The sequence below is a fragment of the Kogia breviceps genome, chromosome 16 (assembly GCF_026419965.1).
Source record: "Kogia breviceps isolate mKogBre1 chromosome 16, mKogBre1 haplotype 1, whole genome shotgun sequence".
Taxonomy (NCBI): domain Eukaryota; kingdom Metazoa; phylum Chordata; class Mammalia; order Artiodactyla; family Physeteridae; genus Kogia; species Kogia breviceps.
Window position 1 is genome coordinate 65,124,562 of NC_081325.1, and position 26,124 is coordinate 65,150,685.

At 42.0% G+C, this 26,124-nt stretch overlaps 1 pseudogene; it reads left to right on the forward strand.

Annotated features, from left to right (window-relative positions):
* Positions 1-5,275: 5,275 nt before the first annotated feature.
* The window catches only part of LOC131743241 (ATP-binding cassette subfamily C member 4-like), a 30,992-nt pseudogene continuing 10,143 nt past the window's right edge, over positions 5,276-26,124 (forward strand).

Here is a 26,124-nt window from a genome sequence, read left to right on the forward strand (position 1 = left end):
GGGACCGGGAAGGGGCTCGGAGGTGCTGTTCAGTTGTTTTTTTTTTTTTTTTTTTTTGCGGTACGCGGGCCTCTCACCGCTGTGGCCTCTCCCGTTGCGGAGCACAGGCTCTGGACGCGCAGGCGCAGCGGCCATGGCTCACGGGCCCAGCTGCTCCGCGGCACGTGGGATCTTCCCGGACCGGGGCACGAACCCGCGTCCCCTGCATCGGCGGGCGGACTCTCAACCCCTGCGCCACCAGGGAAGCCCTCAGTTCTGTTTTAAAGGACATAGTTAGTGCCAAATGTGTTCGAACTCATTTTTGATGATTCTGCTTATCCTTGGTATATTTGATAAACCTTGGAAGATACTTGATCATGTTCATTTTTATTTTTACTACTTCTAAAGTGTTTATTCCATATACTTTTCCTCATCTAATTCCTTGTCATTCCTGTAAGTGAGGTATCGGGTAATTCATTTAATATTTTGTAACAGTGATGCCAGGTATGGCTGATGAAAACCCTGGATTCTGAGTAGTGTCCATCCTGCAGGACAGTCCATCCCCACAGGCAGTGCCCCCCGGAGAGCACATCCCGACAGAGGGGCGGTCACGAGTTTGTCCACCATCGTGTACGCTGACTCTTGCAGCTACCAGATATGTTGACTGTCCAGTCACATTCTAGCTGCTGGCCAGAGTGGAGCTGTTTGCAATTCCAAAGGAAGAAGGAAGGCAGCATTAAAAGAAAAAAGTGGGCTTCCCTGGTGGCGCATTAAAAGAAAAAAGTTATGTACTGCGATTCCACATGATAATCATTTGCGACGTCAAAAGGTTTAAAGCGTGCTGGAGCGGGAGCCCCGCCGTCTCCCTTTCCAGGCTGTCCTTCTAGCTGTCCTTCTCTGTCTCTGCCCCACAAAGCCACAGTCTCCTTCTCTGTAAAATAAAGAAAATAATACCAAATTCCGTAAGGGTTGTTGGGAAAACAAAATGAAGTCGTTTTAATAAAATGCTTTGCATAACATCTAAGTGCATGTTGAGCACTAAATAATGGGTAGTTATTTTTTAATTTTTTTAATTTTTTTATTTTTTATTTTTTTTTGCGGTATGCGGGCCTCTCACTGTTGTGGCCTCTCCCGTTGCGGAGCACAGGCTCCGGACGCGCAGGCCCAGCGGCCACGGCTCACGGGCCCAGCCGCTCCGCGGTACGTGGGATCTTCCCGGACCAGGGCACGAACCCGTGTCTCCTGCATCGGCAGGCGGACTCTCAACCACTGCGCCACCAGGGAAGCCCTGGGTAGTTATTTTTTAAATACCACATGTAGGGACCTCCCTGGTGGCCCAGTGGCTAGGACTCCATCCTCCCAGTGCAGGGGGCCTGGGTTCGATCTCTGGTTAGGGAACTAGATCCCACATGCCTCAACTGAGAGTTTGCATGCCACAACTGAAAGATCCCACATGCCGCAACGAAGATCGACCATCCTGTGTGCCGCAACTAAGACCCTGTGCGGCCAAATAAATAAATAAATAAAATTAAAAAAAATAAATACCACATGTATTTTTAAGTAGGAGAAATAGTCTGATAATGGCATTATGTTGCATTAAAATTATTGGCACAGACAGTTTCCAGGCTCATAAATATCACCTTGTGAGTTTGTATTACAGAGATTCTAGGTTTGTAATCCCTGAAGATTTTAATGGACACTTTCCCGTGTAGACTCACAGAATAAAAATCAATTATTTTCAAGATAGACCACTGAGCACGAAATTTTTCAAATTAATGTAGTTTTCATACGATTTGCCAAAGTCCCAGATAACATTGAGTAAGGAATCTTAATTATCTACAATTTTTGTCATTAAAATCATCACTTCCAAGAAGTCTTCCTATTAGGAAAATAAGTGAAGATGAAGGTAAGATGTGGAAGTCAGGTTTAGGCATTTAAATTTTGTTTAAAAGAGTCTGGGGCTGCTCTGAGCATGTGAACATGTACGCAGCTGCCCTCAGCGAAATGCTGTAATTTATTGAGGAAAATTGAATTGCAAAACCTTTTTTCCCCACACACCCCTCATTCAGGGGAAAAAAAAAAAAAATCAGCAGCTTGACCGAGCTTAAACAACTGACTTTTCATATCCGTTCATGGACACAAAGGGCTCATCCTGAGGCTACTTGAGCCACTAATGCTGGCAATGGGGGACCACCAGGGAACGTGTCATTCCCTCCTCACCACACACAAAACACATTGACTGCAGCTTTATGAAGTGAAAATGCCCAAGAAAAAGAAAATGTGAAGGAGGTGTTCTCAGTCATTTCTTTCCAGAGGGGGGAGCACAAAAGAACAAGCTGCTGCATCTGGATATTGAGAACAAAGCAAGCCTGAGACCAGGGCCTAATAGCTTGGGTCACTTGCTTTTATAGAAGCAAAGAGTGGAACTGCCTTTGCTTGTCTCAGTACCACTGACCCTTGCATTTCATTGTGTAGAGATGTCAGGGAAAGTGTGTAGAAAGCATTCCAGTGAAAGCCTCTTTCACTGAACAATGACTTTGTCATTTTGAGATTTCTGTGGTGTGTTGACCCTTTCCCCACACCCTCCCTCAAATTGTCATTGGAGATATTTATTTTAATATATATTTAATACTATTCCTTTGTGAATAGTTTTCTTCCAGTCTGTGGCTTGCCTTTTTACATCCTTAATGGAGATCAAGTTTCAATTCTGATGAAGTCTAACATGTACCCTTTTGTTTCTTTTGTAGTTCATGTTTTTGTATCCTAAGAAATCTTTTTATCCTTAGGAGCGTGAAGATATTGATACTTTCCTATTCTACCTGTTTAGAAATTGATGCATCGTGCATTATTTTTTGTGTATAGAAGAGTAGTACATGGTTGAGGTTTATTTTTTTCCAGTTATTCTATAGCCACATTTGTTAAAAACACTTTTATGCACTGAATTGGCACCTTGGTTAAAAATCATTTGACTGTATTTGAGGACTTCTGCGTCTGTATACTTTACTTTGTTCCACCAACCTGTTTATCTATCCTTATACCAATACTGCAGTCTTGGTTATTATACATTTTAGTAAGACTTGAAATCCAGTAGTTTAAGTCTTCTAATTTTGTACTTCTTTGTCAAGCTTGTTTTGATCATTCTAGATTCTTTACTTTTCTGTGTAAATTTTAGAAGCCTTTTCAAGTTGTTTTTTTCCTGCTGGAATTTTTATTAATATTTTCTTTTATCTATAGAGTGATTTGAGGAGTCTGAGTCTTAACAATGTTGAATCTGCAATTATGCATATGGTATCTCTCCGCTTATTTAGGTTTTCTTTAATTTTAGGAATGTTTTGTAATTTTTAGTATAGACATCTTACACTTCTTTGGTTTAACTTATTCCTGAATATTTGATGGTTTTTTTCATTACATTATTGGATTGTTTTTAATACCGTTTTCAACTGCTTGTTGCTAGTTTATAGAAATACAGTTGATTTATTTGTGAATTCATTTTGCATTTCCTGGAGTTGGTGGTGGTGCTTTCTAATTTTATTGTAATTTTTGAACTAGGTGATATTTTCAAGTGTATCAGTGAGCTTCCAAACGTTTATTAATTTTCTAGTTACCTTTTTGTCACCGATTTCTAGTTAAATCTATGTAGGTTAGAATATGTTGTGTACAATATCTGTCCCTTGAAGTTTGTTGATTCTTGCTTTAGTATAGCACACATGTAACTGAAAAGAATGTATTATGTAGTTATTTACTGCAGTATTATGTAGTTGTTTACTGCAGTATTGTATATTTCTTAATTAGGTCAAGTTTGTTAATGATGTTTTCAAAATCTTCTATAGGATAGTGGGCATCAGTTTCATAAAAGCTGTAGAAAAAATTTTCAGTCATCAAGAGAACCAGCTAAAGCCCCGTGAGGTCTGGTTTTGTGAGGCGTTTGAATGGACTGTGGAGCAGGAGAGTCCAGACGTGTGCGCTCTTCTAGAAGCCCGTGTGCGCTCTTCTAGAAGCCCGTGTGCGCTCTTCTAGAAGCCCGTGTGACTCGGTAGGATGGTAGGACCTGGGGAAGCAGAAGAGGGAGTGATGAGCTCCAGCCAGTCTTCCGTGTACGCAAGGCTTCAGATGTTTTATGATTTGAGGCCACTCATGAAATGGGGTCATTCAGTAGTCTTGCTGCAAAGCAGATCTGGTGCATTCAAAGAGGAGCTGTTCCAGAAGGAACGCTTGACAGAGATTTTTGCCTGGGACAAGGACCACCTCCCATCCATATGAAAGTGGAGAGGAGGGCACCTCCTGAGGCTTTTTTAAAGAATCAGTACAGGAAGTTTTCAGTGTTTGTTATGGGGGTTTTGAAAACCTGGGCACAGCTCCTGTGGAGTATTTGTGTTTTCGGCACCCTAGTAGGCTGTGACAGCGTTAGACCATAAATTCAATCTGGAGATTCCCTCCCCCAGATAACTAAATGTGGTGGTCAGTTCATTAGAGCTGTTTATGTTTTCTCTCTAGATAGTGTGTCCGTGTCATAAATAATAACACTGCTGTTTTCTCTATACAGTAAATGATAGTATGTCTTAAGGCCACTGCTAGAGCCACTAGCAAAAAGAAGGACGCCTGATTGCTGTGGCCAGACGGCATAAACCTGCTTCATTTTTGTGCTCTGAAGAACTACTAAAGTCCTGAGGTTTATTTTCAGATCCTACTGCCTAGCTGCTTCTGGAAGCTTAGGTTAACTTTTGTTATCTTTTTTTTTTTTTTTTTTGCGGTACGCGGGCCTCTCACTGTCGTGGCCTCTCCTGTTGCGGAGCACAGGCTCCGGACGCGCAGGCTCAGTGGCCATGGCTCACGGGCCCAGCCGCTCCGCGGCACGTGGGATCTTCCCGGACCGGGGCACGAACCCGTGTCCCCTGCATCGGCAGGCGGACTCTCAACCACTGCGCCACCAGGGAAGCCCCAACTTTTGTTATCTTAAGGACAGACCTTCAGCTGATTATAATGGGGTTTCTTTTTGCATATTTTTGCAAAAGCGAGCATAGCAGTGGTCAGTCAGGGAGCAGTACATAAAACCAGGATGAAGTTTGGTTGCCTTTCTCTAGCCAACTTTTTTCATTTGGCAGTGCCTGAATGATGAAGCCATATCCAAGGTCACAGACTCACACCATCTGTCCCTGACAATAGCAGGTTATAGCCTAGTTCACGGTGGGGAATGAAAATCATAAGGGGTCCTCCCTGCCCAGCAGCCCGAAGCCCACCTGTTCCCTGATGTGCAGGGGCCAGACCCTGGCGCTTTTTCAGTGTGCTCTTAGAGAAGATGCCAGGAAACGAATGGCCAGTCACGCGACACCAGGCCCCAACCCACATGAAGTCACTCAAAAGAGAATGGACATTAAGGCCACGGTCAGATTCTAAGAGAGTGATGTGAGTGTCACATGCAGAGTGGCCTCCAGAAGCCTCAAGTATCCAGCAGGCCAGGTACAAGAACGTCCATCAGGTTCACGGAGTGGAGTCAAGACTATTCAGAGACGCCTCGGCTGCCCGGGTCCTATGGTCAGAAGGGCAGTGCGATACCCAGGCTCCGTGACCTGCAAAGAGACTCTTGATGCAGGTTCAGGGAAAGTCCCAGGGTGCAGGGAGACAGCAGACTGTCCGTTCACCTTCCTATCTCACCCCTGTCCTGTGCCCGGCACTGTTCCAGTTTGGGGCATATGCCGATTTTATCCCAGCCCTTAAGTGACTCATCTGAGGTGGAGACAACACGTAGATAGCTCATCAAAAGTCAGTGTGGTGAGGGCTCTCACAGAGAACTAAATTTAAAAGTGCTGCTGACTCAAAAATTAGTGGACAGCAGTTACTCAGCCACGAACAAGAATGAAGTATTGCCATTTGCAGCAAAATGGTTGGACCTAGAGAATATTATTCTTGGTAAAGTAAGTCAGAGAAGGGCAGTATAAACACTGTATGATATCACTGAGATGTGGAATCTAAAAAATAATGCAAATGACTATATATACAAAACAAACAGACTCAGAGACATAGAAAACAAACTTATGGTTACCAAAGCCGGCAGGGAGGGAGAGAGGAACAAATGAGGAGTATGGGATTAACAGATGCACACTACTATACGTAAAGTAGGTAAGCAACAAGGATTTACTGTGTAGCACAGGGAAGTCTATGCAGGAACTTGTAGTAACCTATGATGGAACATAATCAGAAAAAAACGGAATCACGATCCTATATACCTGAAACTAACACATTATTGCAAATCAACTACACTTCATTAAGTTTTTAAAAAAACTAGTGAACAGTTTCCAGCTGGAGGGATATCAGGGAAGAATTTGGAGGGAAACATGTTTGAGGAGGACCTTGATGAATGAGCTAGTAAAGAATTTCTTTATCTAAATCTAGCTGTGACTTGAATTTGGTCAAAGATAGGTTCCGAGAGGACCTTCATGCCCAGGTCATTGAAGTGAAGCTTGGTGTGAGCAGGAGTTGGAGGTTTCAGGTGGAGGACCCTCTGCAGAAGAGGGGCGTCATGCCTCTTCCTCCAGGCAGCCCTCCAGGAAGCCCTTTGGCAGGATGTGCAAGCACAGAGCACGAGAGGCAGTGGGTTTCCTTGCATCCAGCCTCCCTGACTTTCTCTGTCGTTTGTCTGTCTCTGCTTCCCCAGCTCGGAGCTGGTGTTTTCCCACTCAGCATCTTCCTTCCGGGGACTCTGGACCACCCGGGCAAACAATGCTGAACAGAAGTTGTCAGGAACTGTTCGACGCACACCAGGACTTGCCTTCAGGTCTGTAAGTTTCTGGAAGTGGTTTCAAAGGATGGGAGGTGCTGCCTTCCGAGGCTTGAGTCCTTGTCAGGTGGCCTTGCTGGCCCACACCTCTCTCTGTGCCTCTGCACGTCCTCCTCTCCACCCCTTCCTCTCAGCATCCCCTCTGTGCTCCCCTCTTCCCCTGTCACACCCCTGCTTTTCTCCCCTCACTGGCTTATGTTGTCCTTGCAGCACTGTGACCTGTGGCTTTCGGTCCCTTTAGGGCAGGAGTCAGCAAACCTTTTTTTTGCAAAGAGCCGGAGAGTAATATTTTAGGCTTTGTTTGCCGTACTGTCTCTGTTGTAACTTTTCAACTTTCCTGTTTTAGCACAAAGATAGTACATCAGCAAATGGCCGTGGCTGTGTTCCAATAAAACTTTATTTTTAGAACAGGTGGTGGGCCGTTCTTGGTCCCCAGGCTGTAGTTTGCCGACTCTCTTTTCACAGCATGAAGGGCGGCAGATGTGATCGAGGAAACTAATTTCCTGATTTGCCGCCCACTTGATGTGTATTATTCTTCGTATCAGTGAAGTTTTTTCCAGGTAGAAATTTCAGAATTTCCTCTAAGTCTATAAAATCCACTTTTTGAAGGTAAAGTGGCATCTTGAAAGCCACATGCAGATCCTGTTAGCTGATGGTCGTTTAGATACTGGCTCGTAAGAATAAACGCTGTGCAGGGCCCTGCAGTAAGTGCAGAAGGTGCTGGAAACAGAGTGTGAGCTGCGCTCTCTGCTGCTGGAGAAAAGGGAACAGTTGACATGTGAGAGGATGAGCCTCAGTTTGAGGCCTGGCCAGCACTGCAAGAAATGTCCCAACGAGACCATTTTTCCATGTTCTTTATTATGATCGTATTTCTGTCTATAACCTGTGGGTTGAATTTTTCAGCGTATGCTTCCCACAAAGCCCCTGGACTGATTCCTATGTGTACCATATGTTGTCTTCTGTCAAAACCCAACTTTCTGGAGTCTTCAGGCTCCTTGGGTGTGGAGCTTTGCTGTCCTACCTTGTGTAAAATCTTCTGTAGCTCAACTGAGCAAAATGCTGTCCCTCGTTAGCAGCAGCTAACATGGTTTTTCTACTTATTTGTTATGCTTATTACGGTTCACAAATCCAGAGGCTTGGTTACTGCTTTCGACTACGGCCCCGATGGCTCGCTGTGCGTCTGGATTTCATCTGTGCCATCTTTGTCACTGTTGTTGCCTTTGTGTCCCTGATTCTGGCAGAAAGTAAGTACAGATGGGAAGCTTTGCGGTATGCCTACAGTTTATAGCTTTGTTTACAGTTATTAAATTAGACTCTTGCCATCTCGTCTAATACACACTGTTTGGTTCTAATAAATTGTATTATAGAATTTATAGCGTGTGATTCCACATTGTGGCCCATGTGAAGGCATGTGTGTCTTGATGAGACCTTTTATCTTTTTTTTTTCTTTCTTTGAATGGGTGGAGGTCTTCGCAACTGTAGCAAGCTGACCTTCTGAACATTCCAGGTAGTGTCCTATAGTTGGGAGGAGAGAACCAAGTTTACCATTAAGCTTTTTGTTCAGCTTAGCGCTTTAGGGCTACGCAGATCTCTTGGCTGTGGGTATTGAGGTGAGAAAGATTCCCTGTAGCAAAGAACAGTATCCTCGCTGCTGTGTGGGTACCAGATGAGCAGGTATTGGCCTGCATGCCATGAACTCACCATCCCTAACTATTCCATAGTAACAACATCGAATAAGAAACAATGAGAGTAGTATTTTAGATTCAAAAGCGCTGGTTCTTAAAACCCATTGCCTTGTTTTTCGTGGTTTCACCTGCAGCTACATTGGACGTAGTAAGTGAGATTACATAACGATTCTTGAAACTGTAATGAAGCAAGTCTGAATAATGACACTATTCCTCACCTATATAAACTGTAAAATGTATGTCAATCCTGTTGGGATTAATAAACGCATCTAACAGTCTTTCTAAATTTATAGTGGGTTTTTTTTCCCACTGTATTATGGTCTCAATCAACAGGTAGTAAAACTATGAGTAATACTATCATTGCATGAAGTGATTTAAATATGTAAAGGGGTCTTCTTGGTAAAGTGACAGAAGGAGCTGAGCAGGGGGTTGAGAATGAGACTGACTTTATTCCCCTTCTTCTTCCTCACTTAGCTTTGGATGCCGGGCAGGTGGGCCTGGCGCTGTCTCTCGCCCTCACGCTTATGGGGATGATCCAGTGGTACGTCTGGCAAAGCGTCAGAGTTGAGAATATGGTGATGTTTATCTTACCTTACCGTTCTTAGCTTTTTCAAGTCTCCTTGCCATTAAATGGCATAAAAACAATTCTTATGTAAAATAGTAAAACTGTTATTTTTACGTCATAGTTAAGAGATTTTTTATATCCTATTCCATCTGTTTAATGTAAAATAAAAAATATATATCTTTTTCTCAGTCTTATGTATGCCATATCAGCAGGTTTTATATTCATCACAAGCTGTTTTCAAATATAATAAATGTCTCTGTAAGAGGGTGGTTCTGAAATCCTGGAGAGAATATGAGCTAATTTCTTAGGGGTTTGTTTATTTTTGTTTCTTAATGGGTAATTCCTCATTTTTGGTAAAAGAAGAATTCAGTGTCTTGAGGTTTGTTTATTTAATTAATAGGTTCCTCTGTCTCCCGTTTTAGCATTTGATCTTGTATGTGTTGAACACCTGAATTTGCTGGTGTCCCTTTTTTCTGGTAGGAAAGCCCCCTCTCAGAATGAGCTATCAAAGGTGTCAAGTTAAAGTTGTTTAAGGGCTTCCCTGGTGGCGCAGTGGTGAGAGCCCACCTGCCGATGCAGGGAACACGGGTTCGAGCCCCGGTCCGGGAGGATCCCACATGCTGTGGAGCGGCTGGGCCCGTGAGCCATGGCCGCTGAGCCTGCACGTCCGGAGCCTGTGCTCCGCAACGGGAGAGGCCACAGCAGTGAGAGAGGCCTGTGTACCGCAAAAAAAAAAAAAAAAAAAAAAAAAAAAAGTTGTTTTAAAGGCCTTAGTCAATATGTAAATTATACTCTCTTTTGAATATTAGCATCTTCTCCTAAAAGGAGAGAAACAATACAAACAAAATTTTTCAGTTTCTTTCTTCTAATAGAGTAGAAAGTGATTATTAACATGAGCTTTGATGACCACCCACTTCTGCTCCTCTATAACAGATGGCCCTTCTGTAGCAACACCTTCCCGATTGGCGTCCATAAGTATTCTTTTCTTTAACAAAATTCTTTTGCTTTTTGTTCAGGTGTGAAAAGTGGATCAATAAAATCTTTGCATTCATTTCTCTAATTCTTTAATTTTAATATAAAGTTGAAGGAAGTAGCTGTAAAGGACAGTGTTACAAGGCCATAAACAAGTTTGCAAATCATCAAAGGCTTCATCAAACTCCTACTTCTGTCCTTTGTGTTTGCTAAGACCTGAGATATTCTTTTTTTTTTTTTTGCGGGACGCGGGCCTCTCACTGTTGTGGCCTCTCCCGTTGCGGAGCACAGGTTCCGGACGCGCAGGCTCAGCGGCCATGGCTCACGGGCCCAGCCGCTCTGTGGCATGTGGGATCCTCCCGGACCGGGGCACGAACCCCTGTCCCCTGCCTTGGCAGGCGGACTCTCAACCACTGCGCCACCAGGGAAGCCCCTGAGATATTCTTAACCATAGAAACGCAGATGTAAAGATATAAAAGCAGAATGCTTCATTTACAATCTCTGAATATCCATGAACAAGACCTTCCCTTCCTAACTCATGTGATGTCATATGTGTTTCAGATGCTTTCAGTAGAAAGAGTGATTGAACATACAGATCTTGAGAAAGAAGCATCCTGGAAATACTTCTTTCATCGTCCACCACCAGCCTGGCCCCATGAAGGAAAGATTTTCTTTCAAAATATTAACTTTAAGGTACAGCTTGGATGGGCCTCTCGTATTGAAGGACCTGACAGCAGTCATTAACTCAAGAGAAAAGGTTTGTTTAAGCCATTTGCCTCTTTAAAATCCAGCTTAAGATTTAGCACTGCATCTGCTGTTGGGTTCCTTGTCAGTGTGTCAGGGGGACTCTTTGTTCCTCTTGGATGCAGATCAGATCAGTGACATTGTAGGTGAATCTTTCTTGGAAACCGACCATGGAATGGGGATCCCAGCATTTCTTTCCCTGTGTGGTGAGCTCCCTCATGGTGGTTGGTAGGCCCTGGAGATTCTTCGAAATGCAGAATCTCAGGCCCACCCAGACTTCTTGACTCAGAATCACATTTAAACAAGACCTCCCAGTAAAGTCATTTCTCTCCCATAGGCAATTAAAAAAAAAATTATTTTATTTATTTATTTTTATTTTTGGCTGTGTTGGGTCTTCATTGCTGCACGCAGGTTTTCTCTAGTTGTGGTGAGCGGGGGCTACTCTTCGTTGCGGTGCGTGGGCTTCTCATTGCGGTGGCTTCTCTTGTTGCGGAGCACGGGCTTTAGGTGTGTGGGCTTCAGTAGTTGTGGCTCGCGGGCTCAGTAGTTGTGGCTCGCGGGCTCTAGAGCACAGGCTCAGTAGCTGTGGCACATGGGCTTAGTTGCTCCGCGGCATGTGGGATCTTCCCCGATCAGGGCTCGAACCCGTGTCCCCTGCATTGGCAGGTGGATTCTTAACCACTGCGCTACCAGGGAAGTCCCTCATAGGTAATTTTTGATGACCGATAACCTGTGATTTCCAAGAAATGTCCTTTGACAGTTTGCAATTGAGCTCATGAATCACCTAACCCCTCTTGTGTCTTTGCATGCGGCTCCAGAAAGTTCTGTGCCACTTACCCTACAAATTTACTTACTTTTATATTCTGCAAATCATGCCTTTACATTACAATCTAGTTCTGTGTGATTCCAGTGCATTTATTTGCATCTTTTCAGTGGAGTCTGTCTTCATCACAGGCGGTTTTCATCCTGCTGTCTGGCTTTCCCCACACCAGCCTCCTGTGGGCACTATAGGTATTTCACCACAGGCTCGGCCCTGCCTGGGCTCGGAGTCAGAGACAGCCCAGTGTAGCGGTGTATGTGCAGCTCTTTCACCACCTGACGGGAACCAAAATTACTCTTGCTGCCCGAAGCAGGGCGCTAGGTCTGTGTGGCCTGTTTCCCAGGCACCATGTGCCCATTTAGCTGCAGGTTTCTCTCCCAGCCCAGCTGTGGGTGCCAGTTCTTCCTGCTGACGGCCAGCCCACCTGAGCGCAGGTACCTGTGTCCATGTCATGCTTTAACTGCCTGGCATAGGATCTATATGGTAGGCCTGTTCTTTTAACTGCAGCTACACTTCTCCCCACTTTCTCTTCTAGCTACACAGAGGGGCATAATAAGCTGCCAGGCCATCCAGGTGATAAGGAGGCCATCAGCAGAATGGAAAATAGGCTGATGTGCGTGTATTTGACTCCCGTCCTGTGACTTATGGGCTCTGTTGTTTCAGGCACACTAATTAATCTTACTAAGTGTCAATCTTTTCTTTTGCAAAATGGAAGTGATAGGACCTAACCTCTAGGGTTGTTGAACAACTTAAACAAGATAAGACACTTAAAGCACCCAGCATGGAGACTGCCATAGAGTGAATGCCTGGACAAAGATTGTTGTCATTTTCATAGTGTGTAAAATGACCATAACCACTTATACTGTATCAGTTGTCTGTCTGCCCCATGAAAATGTGAGGTTGGCCATTTGCAATTGTATTTATGGCGGTAGGACCCATCTGCCATGTCTTTTCTCTGTCCAGCTTATCGTATACCTAAATAATATGGTAATCAATTTTCCTTAAATTTCTCCAGCTTGAGTTAAAAAATCTCCACTCCCTACATAATGCCTCTTTGTCTCGGGACGCCACAGGTAATACAAATAGTACAAAGGCAAATCCAATACAGATCCTGCTGTCAACACATACAGTCCAGTTGAAAAAATAAGAAAAAGGCCATATTAGCTTTGTAAGATAGAAGGAGGTCATCATTTTTATGGAACTTTAGAAAAAGATGGTATCGCGTCTATTAGGGTTGAGAGGAGTCCACAGGAGGGGTCAGGGAGAGCATTTCTGAGGACTTAGGCCGGTGAGGCAGACTAAGTGATGTGTGGTTAGGGTTTCAGCAGGTGGAAATGCATGTGGAAGGCATTCCGGAAGGTGGGCCCGGCGTGAGCAAAGGCACCATTGCCCCGATTCAGTGACTGAAGAACTAGGCACCTGCAGACCATTCAGGGAAAAGAACTGCCAGGTGTATGGCACACATTTTCACGTTCAGCCGTCACAACTACCTAGTAACCCCAGGGAAGCTGCCTCGTGGAGATGGGGGACGCAGAGGTTAGCGGGGACAGTTTTGTAGCAGAGACTTCCCGGGGTGGAGAGATGGGCACAGAGCCACCTTGGGGAGTGTAATCTGAGAAGTGGGTGCACGTGGACCAGAGTGCGCAGATACAACAGGCAGGGAGCCAGTAGCTGCTGGGCCTCCAGCAAGACGTCAGGGAACGTGATTCCACTTTTTGGAAAATCCAGCTGATGTCAATGAAAACAAAGTTATAACACCTACGTTTGCGAATGTGCACCTAGGTTTACGAGTGGGAGTAGCAAATGGTATCCAGAATTCCCTGGCAGTCCAGTGGTTAAGACCCAGCACTTTCACTGCCGTGGGCCCGGGTTCAGTCCCTGTATGGTTAGCTAAGATCTCCCAAGCCATGCGGCACGGCCAAAAAAATGGAAAACAAAATATTATCATATTTCTGGAGGGTAGGTTGGCGCTACTTAACAGCTTCCTCTGAAAATGTTCATACCTGTTTCTTATCAATTGCACACCTAAGAATTTCTCTTAAGGAAATAATGAAGGTTGTTTGCAAAGATTTAGCTTCAATGATATTTAACAGAGTTATTTGTAATAGCAAACTACTGGAGACCATCTACCTCTCTGGAAATTGGGGGTTTGTTAAATAAATGATCACACATACTGTAATATTATGTAGCCATTAAAATAAATACTTTTATGAAATACTGAATGAAAGCAGATTACAACACTACGTTCATGTTAATCCCATTCTGTTTAAGTATATGAGCTTGTATCTTCAAGAACAAATCAACATACAAGTCTAGAAAGTAAAAACATCAACATCTTAAGAATGGTTTTTAATAAGAGTGCTGGGGTATAGCTAGAATTTACTTTTCAAATTCATTTGCAATGATTATGATTAAGGACAGAGTTTCAAAGGAAAGAGACTCAGTGAGGGATTGAGTCATGAAACATTGCAGTAGTAGAATCTGCAGGGCTTGGCACCATGCTGGACTCAGGGAAAGCTGGAAGTAAAGTGGACATTGTGAACCCATGAGCCTGAGAAAGAAGTAATGAGGGCTTCCCTGGTGGCGCAGTGGTTGGGAGCCCACCTGCCGATGCAGGGGACGCAGGTTCGTGTCCCGGTCCGGGAGGATCCCACGTGCCGCGGAGCAGCTGGACCCGTGAGCCATGGCCGCTGAGCCTGTGCGTCCGGAGCCTGTGCTCCGCAACGGGAGAGGCCACAGCAGTGAGAGGCCCACGTACCGCAAAAAAAAAAAAAAAAAAAGAAGAAGTAATGAGAGTAAAGTGGGAAAGTCAGAGGAAGCAGCTGTTTTCTGTGGGGCATTGGGTGTTGATGCTGAGTTTGACGTATGAAGAGAGATCCAGGTGCAAATGTCTAACAAGTTGGTGTGTTAGTCAGAGGCCAACCCTGGCCTGTTTGAGAAAATAGAACGGATACGTCACAAAACACTGAAATAAGACTGTCTCCAAGTGTCTTTGGTGTTAGGAATGTAAACTTAGTGATACTGGTGACACTCTCCACGGGCAATTGGAAAAACCCATTGGTGTCCTGGGAAAGACTTCCAGAGTGTATTTTGATAACTGAACGGTAGAAATAGCCAGAGCAGATTTTCTTTGAGTTGCCTTTTTCTTAGGTGCTCACAGCCCTGTGGTTATGAGCAGCCCTCGGTGCCCCTGCATATCTCTGCCATTTACCAAGAGTCTACAAATGTTCCAGTTTGCACAGATGGATCCGTTTCAGTAGAGCTGATAGTATGGGAACCTATGCACATTCTCACAGACACCGTTCTCGCCTGTGTCCTGATGTGTGTTCGATTACATATGAGAACACCCAGAAATACAGGCATACCTGGTTTTATTGTGCTTCACGGATCCTGCATTTTTTACAAATTGAACATTTGTGGAAACCCTGCATCAAGCAAGTCCATTGGCCCCGTTTTTCTTACGGCCTTTGTTCACTCCCTGTCTCTGTGTCACATTTTGGTAATCCTTGCAATATTCCAAATCTTTTCAATATTATTACATCTGTTATGGTAATCTGTGGTCAGCATTCGTTAGTGTTACTACAACCCAGTGAAGTCTCAGATGATGGTTAGCACGTTGTTTTAGCAATAAAGTATTTGAAAATTAAGGTATGTACATTGTTTTTCAGATACAATGCTATTGTACACTTAGTAGGCTACAGTATCATGTAAGCATAACTTTTGTATGTACAGAGAAACAAAAAAGTTCTTATGACTTGCTTTATTTGGTGATATTCACATTATTGTGGTCAGCTGGAACCAAATCCACAATATGTTCAAGGTCTGCCTATACACAGAACACATGAGTCATATATATATATATATATACACACGCACTAGGGCCTGCCTATATGCAGAGAATGGCCCATCCATATTACATATATTAGGGTTTAACATAAGGTATAAAACGCCTACAAGATAATAAAATTAGCTAAACTCACTTTTCTTACATTTAATCTCTATAGAGATAAATTCTTTTTTGAAATGCTACGATTGATTTTACAGACAAAGATTTGAAACTTTGGAGGCATTCAAATGAGAAAACATGAAAAGTTCCCAGCGTTCTGATGACATGCTCAGAAAGACTAAGTTCTTCACTGTTTAAAGCCGTGAGTTTTAAAAATTTGCTGAATAAATTTACAAATGATTGAAAGCATGTCTTACACCTCACATCAATTCCAAATTTCTGAATAGAAATGCAATCATCTCTTGGGAAGCTCCCACCACGGAGTTGGGCAAACTTACTGATAAAAAAAGGCCAGTTTCTGTATAGTACGTGTTTGGATGCACACATTTAAAAGCCAGCTTTTCCAGTATAGTTTTATTCCTGACCAGCATTTTACTTGCATTATATTGATTCCTTAATCTTATTCTTGATGCACTTAATTTCTCTCTACTTTGGCTTTAATAAGTAGACTGAAACTTGCATGTATCTTTCCAAGGAGCAATTGTAAGTATTAAGTTGTTTATAAGATTACTTTTGAACTGCTCAGATGTAAGGTCCCGTATAAGTAGCAAATGTTGTTTGTGTTGTTGCTGATCTCATGATGTGCATTTTGTCTGCTGGCTACTGTCTTTTAGGACACTGAGACCTGCATTTTATAATTTTAAGATGTTTCCTTTCAAGATAGGGTATAATTAAGATATTTAACGTCAGGAAGTGATTTAGTTTCTCTACCAAAGAATAATTCCTCTTAAATAACAGATCCCTGAGAAAATGAGTACTTGTTTACATAGAACACTTCTTACTTGACTTGTTGACATATCTGTAAAATTACCCACATAATTCTCAAGGTCAGAATGCCTAGACAGTAGGAATAAAGCTAATTTAAAAGTGATAATTGCTTTACAATGGTGTGTCAGTTTCTGCTTTATAACAAAGTGCATCAGCTATACATATACATATGTCCCCATATCCCCTCCCTCCCTCCCTATCCCACCCCTCTAGGTGGTCACAAAGCACCGAGCTGATCTCCCTGTGCTATGCGGCTCCTTCCCACTAGCTATCCATTTTACGTTTGGTCGTGTATACATGTCCATACCAGAGACTGCTAGCTTTTCACTGCCAGTAGATTGATTCTGTTATTTTTAACTCTTTTTGGGACCAGGGGTTCTCAACCAGGGCACATTTGTCAATATCTGATATTTTTGGTTGCCAAAATGTGGGAGGTGCTTCTGGTATCTAGTGGGTAGAGTCCATGGCTACTGCTAAACATCCTACAGTAATATACAGGACAGGCCCCTGACCCCCCCAACAATGAATTATCTTTGTTGGCACTTGTCAACAGTGCCATGGTTGAGAAACTTACAGGACTACTCTTTATATAGAACGTTAAAAATTCATCTTCAACAGCCAGGGTTTCTCCTAGGTTTGTTGCATATTGTTAATTCTTAATCCCGATGGATCTCTTTACAGGTTGGCTTTGTGGGAAGAACAGGAGCTGGAAAAAGTTCCCTCATCGCTGCCCTTTTCAGACTGTTAGAACCTGAGGGTGAAATTTCCATCGACGGGATCTTGACATCCATGATTGGATTTCACCATTTAAGGAAGGTGTCAGTTGTACCTCAGGTATGCGCGTCAGAACATTCTCACATGTTCTTTTTATAAGGCACCTAAGTTTAATTGCTTTTAAGTTGATTAGTTTTTTCAAATTGCATGAAAGTGTTGATCCGTTTTCCCCCAATAGAGCATATTTTTAGCAGCAGGTGTTTTCAGCAGATACTTTCATCAGATACCAGGGTTTGTTTTGTTTGTTCTTTTGTTTGTTTTGTGTGCATGTGATTTAATAACCGACCCAGACAGATTTCTGGACTCACACTTCCTCAGGTGCCACAATTTTATCCACTGATAACCACATAATAGTGAGAACAAAATGATAAATGCTTAGTTTAGCACTGGAGAGGTTCCTATTGAGAAACACGAATTTTAAGTGTCTTAAAGATGGAGTTTTGCTGTAGGAAATAAAGCTACCTTTTCAAAGGTGATTATCTCCCTGGAAGGCTTTGTGAAACTGTGGAGCTTTGAGGATTACAGGGTGTATTGATGCTCTGGGGAACCTTTTAGAATTCAACCCTTAGTAAGTGATTAACCAGGCAGGCAGTACAGAATGAGGAGGAAGAGCACAGGACACGGAGCCCCGTCTCTGTGCACCTCAGTGTTCCCCCTCTTACGAGGCAGCTGACAGGACCAACTCCTCGAGCCGCCGTGAGGACTGCGCGAGGCAGTGCATGTGGAGTGCTTCCCGCAGGCCCCGTACACAGTTGCTGTGATGGTGGAGCGCTGAACTGACCTTCTCTTCCTGGGCTCTGATTCTGTTCTCTTTTGTTCTGCTTCTTAAAGGTGTATGACTTTCAGGCATTGTTTTAGAGATTGGATTATATGCACAGTAGAAGCTTCTGCCGTTCTTTATGGTTCACCCACCCAGCATAACTCAGTGCCTATTTATTGAGCAATTACTATCCTACAGGTATATATACCCAAGGGCAACATGGGCCCTGTGCCTTCATCTTCCATCCTGCCCTCTGCTTTGACAGCCTTGCTGATTTTGTTTTTTAATTTTGAGTTGTTTTTTTTTTTTTTTTACTTCTCTACAATTATCTGGCCATCAAGGGAAGCTCAGAAAAACACCCTCTTGAGATGAGAAACACAAAGAGGAGACGACACAAAAACATCCAGGCAAATCTTCATCCTGGAATGTGGGTATAATGAGCTCTGTAATGCCTGTTTATTAGGAAGCATATAGAACATGGCAGCCAAAGGAAGGAGAATGTGGACTTGTGTCTTATGACTGAGTACAGCAGTTGCTACCTACCCCTGGCCTCTAAAATACCTGGAATCACTCTAAGTATCTTTGAAATCAAGATATTCCTTCCAGACCACAATGAGATGCCACTTCACACCCCTTAAGATGTCTACTATCAAAAAAAAAAAAAAGAAAAAGAAAATAACAAGCGTTGACTAGGATGTGGAGAAATTACAGTCCTCGTGCATTGCTGGTAGGAGTGTAAAATGGTGCAGCCACTGTGGAAAACAAGATGGAGTTTCCTCAAAAAAGTTAAAAATCTAATTATTATATGATCCAGTAATTCTGCATAAGGTTATAAGCCCCAAAGAATTGAAACAGGGTCTGGAAGAGCCCTCTGTACAAGCATGTTCATAGCAGCATTATTCTCAATTGCAAAAAGGTGGAGGCACCCAAAGGTGCATCAGCAGATGAATGGATAAAAAAATGTGGTACGTCTATGTACAATGCAGTATTATTCAGCCTTATAAAAGAAGGAAATTCAGACACATGCTACAGCACAGATGAACCTTGAGAACATTATGCTAAGTGAAATAAGCCAGTCTCAAAGGACAAACACGGTACCTAGAGTAGTCAATTCATGGAGACAAGGAGTAGAATGGTGGCTGCCAGGATGGAGAAGTGGGGAGTTGTCGTTTAATGGGTACCGAGTTTCACTTCTGCAAGGTGAAAGGAGCTCTGTGGCTGGATGGTGGTGATGGCTGTACAACAATGTGAATGTATTTATTAATACCAGTGAAATGTACACTCAAAGATGGTTGAAGTGGTAAATTTTATGTGTATTTTACCACAGTTAAAAAGAAATTTTTTTAAGAGATCCCTTTCAGGAAAAATGGGAAGGACTTTTCAGTACATATAATCCCCTGTATTTAAAGATTCCCTCTGGCTATTAGATTCATGACTTAGTGATTACAGTAGAAAATAAATGAGTTTAGATTCCCAAGTTTTAAGTTTTGATTGTACCCATTTCTGAAATGGCCAAATGAGACTATTTAGCAGAAATAATGGGCATGTCTCTAAAGTCCTTTCACATTCTCGGATGAAAGGATCTGGAAGCGTGCCCTGCATTGTCTTTAATGTTTCTTAAGAAGAAAAGGCTGTATGTTTGTGTACGTAAAGAACTCTATAAATAAAGAAAGGTTGGCTCTTGGCTCTGCCAAAAATGTTTGGAAGCACATCTGAGCAAAGACTAAATATACCTTGACATCACCAGGTTTTGGTTCTGTTCCATCAGTTTCCACCCTACTTTTGAGCATGCTCTGTGTACACACTCCAGAGTGTGTTTATAAAACAGTGCTAAGCTTTGTATCCATGTAGATAATGATCACCAACCACTGTAAACACAGAACCTTTATTTTCCACTTTTTATGTGTTTGTCTCCAGGGCGAAGTATTGGTTGATTAGAGGGAGAGAATCTGTAGACACTGTGCAGTGTGTAAAGTTTCCAGGAGATCATTCAGGAGGCAGCCAGGGATAGAATATTTAAGAGCGCAGACTGAGTGTCTTTTTTTTTTTTTTTTTTTTTTGTGGTACGCGGGCCTCTCACTCTTGCGGTCTCTCCCCCGTTGTGGAGCACAGGCTCCGGATGCGCAGGCTCAGCGGCCATGGCTCACGGGCGCAGCCGCTCTGCGGCATGTGGGATCCTCGCGGACCGGGGCACGAACCTGTCCCCCCCGCATCGGCAGGCGGGCTCTCAACCACTGCGCCACCAGGGAAGCCCCCTCCTCATTCTTAAACCAGGTCTAGGAACTACTGCCACACAGATTTGCTGTGAAGATGTAAGTGGGTGTGAAAACATTTGTGGCCCATGCCTGGTTCTTGGGAACACTCACTCGATAGGAACTATCACTGTTCTTAAGGATCAGGGCACTAAACTTTTAGGTATTGTTTCTACTTATATAAAAGAGTAACACATTCAGGACTGACTTTGCTCTTTAATTTCTGTTAAATGTTTTTGTGATCCTTGGTGATTATATTTATTGCTTATAATAAAAACCAAATTGTTTCCATCAGGATTGCAGCCTATATGGAAATTCAAATATGGGTAACGCTATGAAAAGTTGTATTTTTCAAATAACTCACACATGCTAAAGAGTATAAACATAAAACTATGTTTTTTAATATACAAAATTATCATTTCTAAAAAAAACCCAAATTGTTTATATAAATTTGAAGAGTAAAGCAAAAAAAAAAAAAAAATAGTAGGAGTTTGGGGGAAAAGCATTAACAGAGAAATGTATCTAATATTTTCTACCAAGAACGAGGAGAGAATATCACTTTTTTGTATTCTTTTGATTTCTGGCTCCTCTCCCACTAGGTTCTTTCCAGACTACCGCCCTGTACCCACCTGTACTTTCCAGTTCCCCACCAAGACTTCTGGCATTTTTTTCTCATCCCTCCCCACATTCTCGACTATATTCTTCCTCTCCTTGAAGAGGGGGCCTGTGTCTCTCATTTCTGTTGCTCTAGTGCTTGTTGCAGGCCCTGACAAGTTACACAAGTATTAATAATAATTCCTAACAATTGCAGAATCCTGAACACGTTTTAGCCTCTTTTCCTACCATCTGCCACTTAATCCTCCCAATTCTCTCGTCATCCTTATCTGACAGATTTGAAAACCAAGGCATTGTGAACTTACCCCACTTACCAAGTAAGTGGCAGAGCCAGGATTCAAATTGTGTGTGTGTGTGTGTGTGTGTTTGGTTTTTTAAAATTGAAGTATAGTTGATTTACAGTGTTTCAGGTGTATAGCAAAGTGATATTATATATATATGTTATATATACTTAAAATTTTCAGATTCTTTTATAATATAGGTTATTGCAAGGTATTGAATATAGTTCCATTTGCTACAAAGCAGGACCATGTTTATCTGTTTTATATACAGTATATTTGTTAATCCCAAATTCCTAATTTATCCCTCCCTGTCACTTTCCCCTTTGGTAACAAATTAGTTTGCTTTCTGTGTCTGTAAGTCTATTTCTGTTTTGTAATTAAGTTTATTTCTATCATTTTTTTTAGATTCCACCTATAAGGGATATGTGATACTTGTCTTTCTCTGTCTGACTTACTTCACTTAGTATGCCAGTCTCTAGCTCCATCTGTGTGTGTTGCTGCAAATGACATTATTTCGTTCTTTGTTATGGCTGAGTAATATTCCTGTGTGTGTATTGTTTCTATGTCTTCGCTATTGTAAGTAGTGCTGCTGTGGACGTTGGGGTGCATGTATCTTTTTGAATTAGGGTTTTCATCTTTTCCGGATATATGACCAGGAATGGAATTTCTGGATCATATGTTAACTCTTTTTTTGCTTTTTTAGGGAACCTCCATACTGTTTTCCATAATAGCTGCGCCAATTTACATTCCCACCAATGGTGTAGGAGGGCCCCCTTTTCTCCACACCATCTCCACCATTTATTTTTTGTAGACTTTTAAATGATGGACATTCTGTCTGGTGTGAGGTGATACCTCATTGTAATTTTGATTTGCATTTCTCTAGTAATTTGTGACATTGAGCATCTTTTTACGTGCCTTTTGCCCATCTGTATGTCTTCTTTGGAGAAATGTCTGTTTAGATCTTATGCCTATTTTTTGATTGGGTTGTTTGGTTTTTTGATATTGAGCTGTATAAGTTGTTGTATATACAGAAGTCTTTTGCATTTCTATACACTAACAGCAAAATATCAGAAAGAGAAATTACAGAAACAATCCCATTTACCACTGCATCAAAAAAAAAAAGAAAAAAGAAAACCTAGGAATAAACCCACTTAAGGAGGCAAAAGACCTGTACTCCAAAAACTATTAAGATTCTGATGAAAAAAATGGAAGACAACACAGATGGAAATGTGTACTGTGTTCTTGGATTTGGAAGAATCAATATTGTTAAAATGACCATACTACCAGAGCAATCTACAGATTTAATGCAATCTCTATCAAATTACCAATGACGTTTTTCACAGAACTAGAACAAAATTTTTTTTTTAATTTGTATGGAAACAGAAAAGACCCTGAATAGTCAAAACAACCTTGAGAAAGAAGTAAGAAGCTGGAGGAATCACACTCCCTGACTTGAGGCTACATTAAAATGCTACAATAATGAAAACAGTATGGTACTGGCACAAAAATCAGACCCATAGATCAATGGAACAGAACAGAAAGCCCAGAAATAAAACCACACACTTATGGTCAGTTAATCTAAGACAAAGGAGGCAAGAATATACAATGGAGAAAAGACAGCCTCTTCAATAAGTGGTACTGAGAAACCTGGACAGCTACACAAAATGAAATTAGAACATTCTCTAACACCAAATACAAAATAAACTCAAAATGAATTAAAGACTATTAAACACCTAGAGGAAAACATAGGCAGAACACTCTTTGACATAATTCGCAGCAATATTTTCTTGGATCTCTTAGAGTAATGGAAACAAGGACAAAAATAAACAAATGGGACCTAACTAAACTTAAAGGCTTTTGCACAGCAAGGGAAACCATGAACAAAATGAAAAGACAACCTGTGGAATGGGAAAAAATATTTGCAAATGATGCAACCCACAAGGGATTAATTTCCAAAATATACAAACAGGATTCAAATTTAATTTACAGAGATTTTTGACTCCATAACTTGAGAAGCTAACCACTCTGCTAATGACTTCAACGCACTGTTGACCGCTGACACAATAGAACTGCTTCATATCATGATTTCAAGTGTGTGTGCATGTGCGCACACACAGAGAGGAACAAAACAACTGGATTCTAGCCTAATGCAGTCGGCCCTTTGTCTCTGACACTGAAGTCTTCATTAAATCCCTTGGAACTGCTCCCTGGAGCCCCGAAAGAGAACATATTGGGACTTGATGATTCCCTCATTCTTGAAACAGGTACCCTAGTTGACCCTTCAGTAAGGTCCTCCAATTAGAAATGAGAACATACCTCTTAGGAAACAGCAGCAGTAGCTGCTTTTGATGACAGATTTTAATAGAGGGCAGTTTCCCAGTTTGGCACTAGAAATAGGGCAAACTGTTGTATATTATCTCCTTAATTGGTAACCACTTGTACTGCTTTTGCCTTGATCCCAAGTTGTTTTAAGCTTAGAAGGTTAGTGGGTAGGGTTTCTTTTTAAGATAATGAGGGTCTTGTCTTCCAGCAGAGTATGCAAAAGATCCAGTAAGACTACAGTTTTCAGTCTTGCAGTTGTGTTGAGGGATGATCAGTTTACTACATTAAATGTTCTAATTTAGAATGGCCATTTTTGGGTCACACACCTAATATGAACTTGTGGTATGTTAGTAACAAAGGAAAAAATTACTACTGAATATGGCACAAAGGATTAAATTGGAGAAGTGTAAACTTTAAACCATGATGAAAACAGTTTTGAAGCTAGTGCTCCATTTAAAATATTATATTGAATAAGAGTATTTGTTTTCCTGACTCTGCTGTGCCAGCTAACTCTTAATAAATGAGGTTTAATTGCGTACCTTCAGAAAAAATTACACATGGGCCAGTAAATTTAGTGTATACTTACATGAAGTTTGTGTGTCCTACCATAAATCGCTACACTGAAGTGTTCTGCCTGCACTTATTTATAAGATTAATGTATTAACTTCATTGCTTAAAGGTGGGTAATTTAAATAATCATATCAGAAATGATCATTAATTTGCCCTTATCTGCTCTTGCAATATGTGTCTACTGTGAGCACTTTTATTACCTTTTGAAGATAATATAATGGTCTCTTATTTGGCAAGTGATGAAGGTAGAATGAGTAGAAACCAAAATGAACACCATGCATAAAATACATCGACATATTTAAATGGACATTTTTCAAAAATTGCCTGCTGGGGCTTCCCTGGTGGTGCAGTGGTTGAGAGTCCGCCTGCCGATGCAGGGGACACGGGTTCGTGCCCCAGTCCGGGAAGATCCCACGTGCTGCAGAGCGGCTGGGTCCATGAGCCATGGCCGCCGAGCCTGTGCTCTGCAACGGGAGAGGCCACTACAGTGAGAGGCCCGCGTACCGCAAAAAAAAAAAAAAAAAAAAAAAAATTGCCTGCTGGCTTTAAAGAAAAGTATAGCTTCAATCAGTTGATGTTATAATAAATCATTCTTTTTTTAAAATTGAAGTATAGTTGATTTACAAAATTGTGTTAATTTCTGTTGTACAGCAAAGTGATTCAGTCACACAAACACACACACATTCTTTTTTATATTCTTTTCCATTATGGTTTATCACAGGATATTGAATATAGTTCCCTGTGCTATATAGTAGCACCTTGTTGTTTATCTATTCTGTATATAATAGTTTGCATATGCTAACCCCAAGCTCCCAATCCATCCCTCCCCCATCCCACCTCCCCCTTGGCAACTGCAAGTCTGTTCTCTATACCTCTGAGTCTGTTTCTGTTTCAGATAAGTTCATTTGTGTCATATTTTAGATTCCACATATAAGTGATATCATGTGGTATTTGTCTTTCTCTTTCTGACTTACTTCACTTAGTATGATAATCTCATGTTGCTGCAAATGGCATTATTTCATTCTTTTTTATGACTGAGTAGTATTCCATTGTATATATGTACCACATCTTTTTTTTTCAGAAATTTATTTTTAACATCTTTATTGGAGTATAGTTGCTTTACAATGTTGGGTTAGTTTCTGCTGTGTAACAAAGTGAAGCAGCTTTACGTATACATATATCCCCATATCTCCTCCCTCTTGAGTCTCCCTCCCACGCTCCCTATCCCACCCCCTAGGTGGTCACAAAGCACCAGGCTGATCTCTGTGCTATGCAGCTGCTTCCCACTAGCTATCTATTTTACATTTTATGTACCACATCTTTTTTTGTGGTTTTTTTTTTTTTTTTTTTTTTTTTCTTTTTGGTACGCGGGCCTCTCACCGTTGTGGCCTCTCCCATTGCGGAGCACAGGCTCCGGATGCACAGGCTCAGCGGCCATGGCTCACGGGCCCAGACGCTCTGCGGCATATGGGATCTTCCCGGACCGGGGCACGAACCCGCGTCCCCTGCATCGGCAGGCGGATTCTCAACCAGTGCGCCACCAGGGAAGCCCTGTACCACATCTTTATCTATTCATCTGTCAGTGGACATTTAGGTTGTTTGCATGTCTTGGCTATTGTGAATAGTGCTGCTGTGAACATAGGGGGTGCATGTATCTTTTTCAATAATAGTTTTGTCTGGATATATGCCCAGAAGTGGAATTGGAACCTCCATACTGTTTTCCACAGTGGCTGCACCAACTTACATTCCCACCAACAGTGTAGGAGGGTTCCCTTTTCTCCACACCCTCTTCAGAATTTGTTATTTGTAGGCTTTTCAATGATGGCCATTCTGACTGGTGTAGGGTGGTACCTCTTCGTAGTTTTGCTTTGCGTCTCTCTAATAATTAGAGATGTTGAGCATCTTTTCATGTGCCTGTTGGTCATCTGTATGTCCTCTTTGGAAAAATGTCTATTTAGGTCTTCTGCCCAGTTTACAATTGGGTTGTCTGGCTTTTTGTTGTTGAGTAGTATGAGCTGTCTGTATATTTTGAAAATTAAGCCCTTGTCAGTCTCATCATTTGCAATTATTTTATCCCAGTACACAGGTTGCCTTTTTTGTTTTATGGTTTTCTTTGGTATACAAAAGCTTGTAACTTTGATTAGTCCTATTTGTTTATTTTTGCTTTTATTTCTATTGCCTTGGGAGACTAACCTAAAAAAACATTGGTACAATTTGTGTCAGAGAATGTTTTGCC